Raw genomic sequence first — 13,077 nt, forward strand, 5'->3', positions numbered from 1 at the left:
TCTGAAATGCAAGGGGATTGGGGGTTTCACCATATAATTCAGAGCAGCCGAATATGCAGGTGCAGTAACTAATTAGGAAAGCTAACAGGATGTTATCAGTATGGCTAGGGGAAATGGATGCAAAAGAAGGGAAGTTATGTTTCAGTTATATGTTTTTGAGACTACATCTGGGGCACTGGTCTCTTTCTTTGGGAAACTGTTCCAGGTTTTACTGGAATAATGCCTGGACTGGGCTGGGTGTTTTCTGTGGAAGGATTGATCAGACTAGACTTGCCCTATCTGCACTAGCTAGGAACCTGTTTATTGCCATGTTGCTTGGCTGTACTGGAAGGGGGTATGTCCATATCTAACGTTGCTGGATTGAGATTGAGATTACTCTAGCTGGATTTGTAAACTTCTCGCTAGTAAATTGGATCAGCCCACGATTGAATGGTGGAGCAGACTTGATGGGCCGAATGGCCTACTTCTGCTCCTTTATCTTATGATCTTAAATAAAATCCAGGTATCAGTGATCTAAAAACACGAGGGAAAACTTTAAGAAAAGCTCCTCAAGCTCCTCAGAAATTTTTATTCAGAGCATAAAGTTGGTGCCTTCCTCTAATGCTTGGTGGGGTGGGGGTGATGTAAACCTACATGGTTTGGGGACTGTGAAGTTATATTTATTGCAGGAGTGACAGACCCCAAGAATGTCTTAGAGCCCTGTGACTGGCATTATATAACACAGAAAAAGAAATGTAATCATCATCTGGACATACCCTGCTGCAGGTAACGCACACAAAATGCTGGAGGAACTCAGTAGGCCAGGCAGCTGCTATGGTAACGAGTACAGCCGATGTTTCGGGCCGAGACCCTTCAGCAGGACTGGAGAAAAAAAGACGAGGGGTCAGAGTTAGAGGGTGGGGGGAGGGGAGGGCTGATAGGTGAAACTGGGAGGGGGAAGGTTGAAGTAAAGAGCTGCAAAGTTGATTGGTGAAAGAGATACAGGGCTGGAGAAGGAGGAATCTAATAGGAGAGGACAGAAGGCCATGGAAGAAAGAAAAGGGGTGGGGGGACAGAAGCACCAGAGGGAGGTGTATTGCAGGCAAGTAGATAACTGAGAGAGAGAGAGAAAAGGGGATGGGGAATGGTGAAAGGGGAAGAGAGAATTACCGGAATTTAGAGAAATCAATGTTCATGCCATCAGATTGGAGGCTACCCAGACAGAATATAAGCTTTTGTTCCTCCAACCTGAGTGTGGCCTCATCGCAACGGTGGAGGAGGCCATGGATTGACATATTGGAATGGGAATGGGAAGTGGAATTAAAATGGGTGGCCACTGGGAGATCCCGTTTGTTCTGGAGAATGGAGCGTAGGTGCTCGGCAAAGCGGTCTCTCAATCTACATCGGGTCTCACCGATGTACAGGAGGTCACACCGGGAGCACCAGACACAGTAGATGACCCCAACAGACTCACCGGTGAAGTGTAGCCTCACCTGGAAGGACTGTTTGGGGCTCTGAATGGTAGTGAGGGAGGACGTAGCACTTGTTCTGCTTGCAAGGATAAGTGTCAGGAGGGAGATCAGTGTTGCGTGGATTTCCAGCATCTGCAGTTATTCTCTCGTTTGTGATTGGATTCCTACTGCAGGTGTTCCCTTTGTATTGCCTATTTCTCCTCTACCTTTGTTGCCACTGAAAACTATCTTGTTTCCCCTTCTTTCCCAGAAATGGCAAACGGCCTCTAACCTGGAACATCAATTCTATTTCACTTTCCATATATATCGCTGGAGCTGGTGCATGATTCCAGTTTTTGCAACACACAAAATGACAGGGGAGCTCAGGGGATCAGGCAGTATTGATGGGAGGAAATGAACAGTCGACAGTTTGGGCCCAGTCCTTTCATCAGAACCGGAAAGGAAGGGGACAGAAGCCAGAATAAATGTAAGGGGCAGGACCAGCAGCTAGCAGGTAATAAACTTCATTCCATACATGCTGCCTGACCTGTTGAGTGTCTCCAGCATTTTCTGTGCGTTGCCCAAAATTACCAGCATCTGCAGAATCTCTTGTGACTTTAGCCTTTTCTGGTTTTGTTTCAAGTGTTCATGAATAATGCATGTTAACCCTGAGGAGCTTTCATGGAGTTTGAGATTTGCAGCCTCAGAAACATTGAGGAAAGTTATGTGAATAGCATAACAAAATGCATGTTCTCTAAAATACAAAATTCTCCAGTCATTTGGTGGCCATTTGGCTTAGAAAGGATGAAAATGCTGAAGACAATGAGGGAATTAAGAATGGTAGAAACTTACAGTGGACAAAAGTAAGTCAGCAGGAACTGCAATTTTTATAGACAGGAAATGTGCATGGAAATGAAGTTTGCCATATAGCACTAAATATCCTGTTGTTATACATGATTTGCCCTGTTTCCTTATCCATGCTTTTCAGCTTCACTTCTTTAATGAAGTAATCAAATTAACCAAAATATCATTCTAATGGCTCTCATTTTGAGGTCAACACCTGTCTGTCAGTCTTGACTGATAATGATTATAATTAGAGTGAGGATGACAGAAATAATGGTCGTTATTGCATGACCCTCTGCTTCTATAAACTATCATACAGAATGTGATGACAACCTTGACTGGCAGCAAAAATCAGTAAAGGTCCTTTTCTTGATGCTTTCTGGTCCTATATTCAGCTTCATTTATGGGTTTAGTGTGCAGTTTTTGGTTCTGAAGTGATGTACTTCAGTTGTACCACACAAAGAATCATGGCTAGACCCCGGAAAATATAGCCACTTCTCAGACATCACGAGTCATCTCTCAGTGAACTCAAATATTTACCACTGCTTTCAAATCACCAGCATAGACTTAGAAGAGGACCCCAGACATGACACAAAATTCATGTTCTTCTGGACAACAATGAACACGGCTCTTATATGCTTCTTGGACCTGAACTACCTATTACTGGTACCTCAAGAACTGGAAAAATAGCAAAATTCTCCAAATTAATTGGAAAAATAAGCAAACTAACTCTAACACTAAGGCAAACAACAGGAATTCTGCAGATGCTGGAAATTCAAGCAACACACATCAAAGTTGCTGGTGAATGCAGCAGGCCAGGCAGCATCTCTAGGAAGAGGTACAGTCGACGTTTCAGGCCGAGACCCAAAGGGGTCCCTTTGAGTCTCGGCCTGAAACGTCGACTGTACCTCTTCCTAGAGATGCTGCCTGGCCTGCTGCGTTCACTAGCAACTTTGATGTGTGTTGCTCTAACACTAAGGCTCCAGTTACATTAAATTGTGTACTCGTGGACTAGGCTACAGATAACAAAGCACTACTCTGATATAAAACTAAGATCCGATTTGACTATGGCCAATTAGAACTCGATCTGAGAGAGAAGGCATATAACTGTTTTGTTATTTGGCCAACGCAGCCCCATCATATTTCATCTGGTCCCCTTGGTCTCGTGCCACCTGGATCCAGACATCCCACCCTGCAAAAACTCATCTCAAGGAGGTAGCACCACCATTTCAGGGAGGTAGCACCCCCGCCCCCCGCAACCCCATATCCACACCCCCCCCCGCCCCCCCCCAGGTCAGGGAGCCGCTATCAATATGCAGGAGACTCCCGGAACTTTCGGGAGAGGTGGGATGTATGTGGATCCATCAGATAAATTTCAGACTTGCCAGGTTATTTATGTCAGTTTTCAAATATACTATACAAAAAAATAACCAGGAAATGCATTGCTATCTACATTGAGCAAACTAACAAAAATACAGGAGTAATGAAAAACGTCTGATCTATTATCTTTATAAACCTGAAGTTTTTTTGTTATATTTTAAACCAAGGAAATTTGAGATAAAGAATGTTAATTGACAAGTGGTTGAGTTTGTAAAACTTTCCACAAGTGGATTTTTAAAAAGATTATCTAGAGGAGATGTGGAACAGCTTTGATTTTTGACTCTCGCTTTAGTCTAGCCATTAATTTATTAATTGAGCCCAATTGAAAGAAACCTCTGACATTGAATGAATCACTATATTGTAATATTAACATAGTTATTAATGAATAATGCCAGACTTTTGAGTACATTCATATTCAAGATGAAAGTAACCGTTGTGTTGCTACAGTCAAATGAAAAAAAATGCTCACAATTGGGAATTTAGTCTCTAAAATGTACAATTAAAAAACTACTGAAAACACTGAGAGGAATATTGACCAGAAACTCAGCTGGACCAGCCACATGGCTACAAGAGCAGAGCAGAGGTTTAGTATCCTTCTGCGAGTGTCTCATCTCCTTACATTCTAAAGCCTTTCCTTCATCGAGAGGATACAAGCCAAGAATGTGATGGACTATTTTGCATTTGACAGAATGAGTACGGGCCCCAAACATTCTAGACACTCAACACAGTGCTCCAGCTTGACTGGTAAGCAAGCTGCAGCTCGAGCATTCAATACCTCCATTATCAGCTTGTGATGTAGTGTGTACCACCTACAAAACACCAGGCTTCCCTGACACTACCATCTAAACTAGTGAGCTTTGTCTCCAAGGAGGACGAGGACTGCAGGTGAATGGCAACACCACCCCCTGCAGGTTCCTCGGTGGATCACACATCATCCTGACTTGGATGTGTATTGGCAACACATGAATTAGGAGCTGGAGAAGCCTACTTCACCCCTTCAACCAGAGATCAACACTGACTGAAACCTCAACTCCACCTTTCACTCCTTTCTTTTCAAGTGGTACCCACCTCTGACTTTAACATTTTCAAAGACTCTGCTTCCACTATGTTTTGAGGAAGAGAGTTGAAAAGACTCATAAAAAAAATACATCTTATCTCAGTAACACACATCAAAGTTGCTGGTGAACGCAGCAGGCCAGGCAGCATCTCTAGGGAGAGGTACAGTTGACGTTTTGGGCCGAGACCCTTCGTCAAGACTAACTGAAAGAAGAGATAGTAAGAGATTTGAAAGTGGGAGAGGGAGGGGGAGATCCAAAATGATAGGAGAAGACATAACCCCTATTTATTTTTATACACACATCCTTTCTGTCTCTCCTTTTTCTCCTTCTGTCCCTCTGAATATACCCCTTGCCCATCCTCTGGGTCCCCCCCCCTTGTCTTTCTTCCCGGACCTCCTGTCCCATGATCCTCTCGTATCCCTTTTGCCTATCACCTGTCCAGCTCTTGCCTCCATCCCTCCCCCTCCTGTCTTCTCCCATCATTTTGGATCTCCCCCTCCCCCTCCCACTTTCAAATCTCTTACTAGCTCTTCTTTCAGTTAGTCTGACGAAGGGTCTCAGCCCGAAACGTCGACTGTACCTCTTCCGATAGATGCTGCTTGGCCTGTTGCGTTCACCAGCAACTTTGATGTGTGTTGCTTGAATTTCCAGCATCCGCAGAATTCCTCGTGTTTGCGATCTTATCTCAGTGTTAACTGAGTGACCCTTCATTTTTTAACCCTTGATTCTGGCTGGAACATAGAACATAGCATAGTACAACACACGAGCTGGCCCTTCGGCACATGATATCTGTGCCGACTATGATGTTAATCTAAATAATCCCACCTGTCTGCACATGGTCCAAATCCCTCTCTTGCTTGCCTGTTCATATACCTCCATGAATGTTGCTGTCCTATCTGTTTTACTATTATCCCCGGCAACATGGTCCAAACACCTTGTATTCTCCTTGTAAAAACTTGCCTCGCGCATCTTCTTTAAACTTTCGCCCTCTCACCTTAAAGCAATGCCCTCCAGTATTTGACATTTCCACTCTGGGATTAAGACTCTACCAGCCCCATTTATTTTATATACTTCATCATTTTCTGTACTCCCATCAGGTTCCCCTCAGCCTCCACCTCCAATTCCTCAGACTGAATATCCCCTCCACGGACAACACAGACAAAATGCAGGAGGAACTCAGCAGGCTAGACAGGATTTATACAGGGAATGAGCAGCTGATGTTTTGGACAAAGACCTTTCAGCAGGACTTTTATCTCTCTGTATCAGCTTGACAAGATCGCTCAGGATTTTTATGTTTTAATCAAGTAATTTCTCACTTTTTAAAACTCCGGTGGATACAGGCCTGCCAACTTTCCTTCATTACTTTTTTCACAGGAGTACATGAGAATGCGGGAAGATCTTATAGAGGTATTCAAAATTATGAGGGTTATACTGTAGATAGGGTGAATGCTTGCAGGTTCTTTTTCCCCTCAGGTTGGGTGAGGCCAGAACTAGAGGTCTTGGTTTAAGGTGAAAGGTGAGATATTTAAAGGGAATTTGAGAGGAAACTTCTTCACTCACAGGGTAGTGTGAGTGTGGAACAAGCTGCCTGTGGAAGTGGTAGGAGCAAGTTCAATTGTAACATTTAAGAGAAGTTTGGATAGGTGTATGGATGAGGGGGATATGATTGGTCCAGGTAATTGGGACAAGGAGAAGACCAGGAAGGTCCTTTCTTTGTGTTGTAGTACTCTATGACCTTATGACTCTAGATCTGATTAAAAAATGTTCTAGGTATTAGCCCAGTAAACCTCTTTGAACTATTCCCAATATATTAACACCTTTCCCTATTTAGAAGAGAAATGCTGTACACAATACTCTAGATGCGATCTAACCAACGTCTGATAGAATGGGAGCAACACCTCCCCACACTTTTAATTTTAATTCCTCTTAAAATAAACAAATTATCCTCTTAAATTTACACATTGTTTAGTGTCATTGGTATTCACAGCACAGGAAAGGGCCTTTCAGCCCATCATTTCCATGCCATCTCTTGTACCTACCTGATGCTAATCCCATTTACCCCTGTGAGGTCAATAACCCTCCCTGCCTTGGCGTTTGAAGTACTTGTCTAGATGTTTCTTGAATGTCATGAGATTATCTGCCACTACTACCTCTTCAAGGAGTAGGCACTCCACACTCCTCCTTCCCTCTATGTGAAAGAATTCCCCTTCTATCTGTCATTGGACCCCGCCCCCCACCATGAGGATAAAGTTCCCACCAAATTAGAAGCATGCTTTTTCATCGTTGGCGGGAGGAGAAGATGGCAGCGTGACGCAGTGCGCACGGCCTCTCCGGTGATGAATATCTGTTATCTGTCAAGTAGGATGCCGTCCACAATTCTGATTTGATGGAGGCAGATGTGAGAGCACGGAGGATCATCTGGTGAAACTTCTGAAATGCCTGTTTCGCTGCTGCCGCTACTGTGTGATCCGAATTCTCTGGAGGGGAAGGCCCCAAATCCTTGGCTTTGCCTGTTGCTTGGCGGTCGGAGCCGGGGTTGAAGCGCTCGGCAGAGACGGTGCTCGGTGCTCGGTGTTGGAGGGCTGGTCGAAGGCTCGAAGTTTTCCGACGGACTCAAAGTCGGACTGTGGTCGGGTGATTCCAGGATGCTGCACCGGCAAGTTTGTGGCGCTGGAAGCTCATGGCAGGGAGAGTTTCTCCCTTCTACCGTCTGCTTGAGATGATGAGTCTATTGGGACTTTGAGACTTTTTTTTACCATGCCCATGGTCTGCTCTTTATCAAATTACGGTATTGCATTGCACTGTTGCAACTGTATGTTATAATTATGTGGTTTTTGTCAGTTTTAGTCTTGGTCTGTCCTGTGTTTCTGTGATATCATACTGGAGGAACATTGTATCATTTCTTAATGCATGCATTTCTAAATGGCAATAAATGAGGACTGAGTGTCCTCATAATCTAACCTAATGGAGTATTAGGGATATAAGAAACAGAAAGAGGCCCTTTGGTTTATGATGATGCCCATGCCATCTCCAACTATCTATCTATACAAATCCCATTTACTAGCACCCGATCAGTATCCCGAATTGAAACGAGTCTAAATTCCAGAACTCCCCTCCCGATCATGTTGCCAAGGGTCTGCAGTGGTTCAAGAAGGCAGCTCCCTCCACCTTCTCTGTGGCAGGTCGGGATGGGTAATAAATATTGGAATCACTGTCAGGCTCAGATTCTGGAAAATGAATAAATGAATGAAAATGGATCGAGGAGCATCTGTGGTGAGAGAAAAAATGTTCCTGTTTTTTGATGGAAAGTCATTGATCTGAAATATTGACTGCAGATGCCCTCTGACCCACTAATATTTTAAGCAGTTTTGTTTTTAGCATTGGCAGCATTTTATAAGGAGAGCCAGTCAATTGGAAGGGTTTATTTTTTTTAACCCTCTGGTCGGCATTACCTGATGTTTAAACTCCTGCAACAGTGTGACTGGGGACTTAATTACTTAACTGGTCAAAAAAGATCCAAATCTCAGCGAATAGATAACCTTCACCAGAGGCCCTGCTGCTAATGTCATCATTCGAGTTTGTTGTCCTGCAGTGAAATCATATATTCCTGAGCTGAGTAATGGAGGAAGATTGGCTGCCAGAAATAAAGATATTAATAATGACATGCGTGAATGTGCGCCCTTAAATTACCATCATCCTGATGCTGCAAGATGTGATAGGAGCTAATTTTAGTTTTGTTCTAGGGGAACTAGACACCAGTCATTCCCAGAGTAAACTTAGAGAATTCGCGAAAACCAGGTTTCGCTGCAGCCATAAAATTTTCTGTGCGTCAGGCCTGCATGAGCAGGCACCTCACACACTCCACCACCAGCTAACAGGAGTCACCTGCCACTCGTTTCTAACTCTTCACCTGCAGCCTATTTGAACCCAGCTCTCATCCATGGTCCTTGTTCACCCATTGAACCAGTCAGCCTCAACCAGTTGCATCTAGCCTTCAGTTACCTTGTCGCCTTGTGTGTTCAGCACCTTTTCAGTCTTGTTTTGTGGTCCCTTGCAGCTTGTTATTTTTCAGTTTATTATTAAAGTTGTCACTCACTGCTTAGTTTTCTCCAGGGCTCTGCATTTGGGTCAAGCCTCCTCTACATCTCCTGACGGGATGGTTGAACCGACAATTGACTCAGCAGAGTAGGTTCACTTAAAGGAGGTTGTCCACCAACATGAGAGCATGATTTAGAAGCAGCAGGAAACCACTGACCATCTGCTCACCACTCTCTTCCAACTCTCTGTCTCAATACAGGAAGCCCCCCCCACCCCCCAAGCCAATCAGCTTCCTCCCTCTGACCCCTGGATTCCACTGCCCAAATGCATCGATGGACCTCCAACTCCATGCATCAAATTCCTGTCCCAGGAATCTTACATTTCGACCTCCAGCTGTCCCTGTATTCTACAGACTGAGCCAAAATTGCCTTCCTCATCTCTCTCTTGACTGGGCAAGCACAGACCAGGCCTGTCACTAACTGGGACAATAAGACCCTTGTCTGCAACAGATATGATGATTTCACTGCTGAGAAGCACCAGGTTTTTAATGATCTGGAAAGTGGAAGGGATGCAGCAGATCAAATGTTTCACCTGCATCAAGGCTCAAGCTCGGTGCTGGATTACGCTGTGGAATTCAGGACCCTCACGGCGGATTTGGCTGGAATGTGGAAGTGCTGCTGGCCCATTACTATCACGGCTTCTCAGAGCGCTTGAAAGATGAGCTGTCTACCCAAGCGATGCTCACCATCCTCAAAAGCTTCATCACTCTGGTCCTCCCTATTGATAACTGTCTTATGGAACGTCCTTCAAAACCATCAGTCAAAATTGCAGTTTCATTCACAGAAACATTTCAAGCTGCAGGAGCCTAATCACTAACATCTCCAGAAACTGAGCAGTTGTAGAAAAACCCCTTATCTCCCCCAAGGTGCAAGTGTCTGTGGAGAAACAACTTGCGTGCTTACTGTAGAGCCCCTGATCAGCAATGCATCAAATGTCTACTGCGTTCGGGAAAATGGCACCACTGTTTTGAAGGGCCTTCTCTCTGGTAAGCTCCCCCTGGCTTCTCATTCCAGCACCATAGCCTGACTCACTCTCTCTGTGCTCCTCCACACCCCGACAGCTCTACATGCACAGGAGCATCGGAGAGCACAGTGAGTCCATCTAATTCCTCCTGACCGACTCACCCAATACTCCTTTCATCTTGGGTTACCTCTGGCTGTCCACTCACAACCCTCACTTGCTCTGATCATCCGCTTCACTGCTGATTTTTTTGGGGACCTACCTACCCGACCACTTGCATGCAACCTCAGTTGACCTCACCCCATAAATCCGTGGAGTCAGAGGAAGCACTGGACCTCACCAAAGTCCCACAGGAGTTCCATAACTTAGCCATCACCTTCAGTAAAAGGGAAACTAACACCCTGCCACCTCACAGAGCAAACGATTGCGCGATTGACTTCCCAGACACCACCCCTCCTCCAGGTTGTCTGTTTTCTCTCTCCTCTCCTGTGACACAAACAATGAATGGCTACATTGCCAAGGTGTTACAGCATAGATTTATTTGACCATCTCAGTTCCCAGCCGGTGCAGGATTCTTCTTTGTCAAAAGAAAAGATGGGGTTCTTTGTCCCTGCATTGACTACCATCCACTCAACAAAGTGACCATTAAAAACTGCTACTCTCTCCCCTTGTTGGATAACACATTTGAAACACTCTACAGGACCCAGATCTTCACCAATAGAGTACTTACAAACTGATCAACATCTGCCAGGGGGATGAGTGGAAGATGGTGTTCATAACACCCACTGGAAACTACAAGTACTTGGTGATGCTTTTCGAACTTTCCAACAGTCCACCAATTTTCCAAGCCTTCATTAAAGAGATCCTCCAAGACATGCTACACAGGTATGTGTTTGTCTACATCTATGATATCCTCATCTTCTCTAAGGATCCCCAAGACCATATCTGTCATGTCCCCTCAGTCCTTCAGCGTCTCATTGAAAACCAACCGTACTGCAAGTTGGGAAAATGCCAGTTCCACACTCCAGTCATTTCCTTCCTGGGTTACATCCTTTCATCCCCAAGGCATAACCAGGGAAAGTGCATGCCATTATTGTATGACCCCAACAATGCTTCTTGGCGCTTCTCCAACCTCTACTGCTATTTCATCAGGAATTACAGCTAAAGTGCTGCTTCTCTCACCCCTCCCCAAGTCATCTACCTCACCAATAACCTTGATCTGCTGCCGCGGACAACGCTTTCGAGAAGCTCAAGGCACACCTCAACCCCTCTCCCATTCTTCTCCATCCAGACCCCTCAGGACCTTTTGTGGTAGCGGTTCACGCCTCTGATGTGGGTGTTAGCGTGCCATCCTCTCCCAGTGAGGACCGAACAGGAAGTCACACCCTTGTGCCAATTTCTTGTGCAAGTTTAACTCTACACAGAGCCGTTATGGAGAAGGAGACAGGGAGCATCTCGCCATTAAACGGGCCTTCTAGAAATGGAGACATTGGTTGATGGGAAACACCGAACCCTCCCTGATCTGGACTGACCACCAGAACCTCATATCTGTACAACAGATCTGCCAACTCAACACAAGCCTGGCCCACTGGGCCCTCTTCTTCAAGTAATTCAACTTCACCATCTCCTACCAACCCGGTTCCAAGAACACCAAAGTGGGTGCCCTGCCAAGTCAGAGACAGAGATCGACCCCCAGCCCATCATTCCATCCTCCCAGATCCACGCTCCGATCGTCTGGAACCTTGGGAACCAGATAGACCAGGCCCTGTAGCATCAGCCTGCACTGCCTGACATGCCTGACAACTGCATGTATGTGCCAGTAGCCTTGAGCTCTGAGATACCTCAGTGGGGCCACTCCTCACCCCTCCTCAACCATCCAGGTGCACGACGGACCCTGGATTTCTGCAGTGCCGGTTCTAGCAGGCCCACCATGATTGCATTTGTTCGTCGCTACCTGCCCTAAATGCACCCTGTCCAGCCAATGGTCCGCTGGGCTCCTGTAGCTCGTATAGGTCCCTCAATGCCCATGATCCCACATCGCCATGGATTTCATCACCTGTTTACCACCTTTTGATGGGGTTCTGGTGATCGTGACAGTGGTGGACTGGTTCTTCAAGGTGGACAACTTCATTGCCCTCCCCAGTCTTCCATCAGCCGTTGAGACAGTGAACTTGGTTGTCCAACAGGTAATGCGCTCCATAGCTTCCCTCATAGGCCATTGTGTTGGCATGGGGCCCACATTTTGTCTCCTGCTTCTGGTGAGCTTTGTGTTCCCTCCTCCACATCTCAGTGGGTTTCTCCTCTGGCTATCATCTGTAGACCAGTGGTCAGTTCAAAAGAGTCAATCAGCAAGTGGCAAAGTTTCTGCGATGCTTCACCTCCTCTAACCCTTCCACTTGGAAGAGGTATCTGCTCTGGGCTGAGCTGTGCCACAATATACACACCTCCTCTGCCACAGGCATGTCAAATACCTCATGGCTACCAACCCCTATTGTTCCCTGTGGAGGGCCCTGGCTCGCTGATATGGGAATGGTTGAAAGAGGGCCTGGAGGAACATCCCAGCTGCTATCTGCGACTGCTACCACCAGGCTAACCACTGTCAGTGCCCAGCTCGATGACTCCAGCCTGGGAACCTTGTCTGGCTGTCCACCCGAGATCAGCCCCTGCACACTAACCCCTGCAAGCCCTCACTCCGGTTCGCTGGTCCTTTCACGATTATGTATCACATCAATCCAGTCACTCACCGTCTCCAGCCGTCACCATCCCTCAGGATCACACCTTCCCTCCACGTGCCCTGCCTCAAGTTTGTTTTCCGTGGACCACTCAGGCCACCTCAGCCTGAAATTATGGAGCCAAGGATACCGTGGGATGGTCCAGTGTACACGGTTCTCCGAATGATGGATTCACGCCATCTTGGGTGGGGTATGCAGTACCTGCTCAATTGAGAAGGGTTCAGCCCGAAGTTGAGATCTTGCGTGTCGTTCAGTTACATTTTGGATCCACCACTCATGGAGGCATTCCACCAGAACCATCCATATTGTCCTGGGCCATTGGGGGTCGGCCAAAAAGTGGAGGGTGGGGGCTCCTGTCAAGCCTGCACATGTGGGCTCCTCCCAGTCTCCATCCAACTATTAGGAGTCACCTGCCACTTGTTCTAGCTCATCCCCTGCAGCCTATTTAAACACATTCGTCATCTACTGTCCTTGTTCATCCATCGAACCAGCCAGCTTCAACCAGTTGCTCCTAGCCTTAGTTACCTTGTTGCCTTGTGTTATCTATTCCCTTGTTTCATGGTCCCTTATGACTTG

This window comes from Mobula hypostoma, chromosome 6 (genome assembly GCF_963921235.1).
Source record: "Mobula hypostoma chromosome 6, sMobHyp1.1, whole genome shotgun sequence".
Taxonomy (NCBI): domain Eukaryota; kingdom Metazoa; phylum Chordata; class Chondrichthyes; order Myliobatiformes; family Myliobatidae; genus Mobula; species Mobula hypostoma.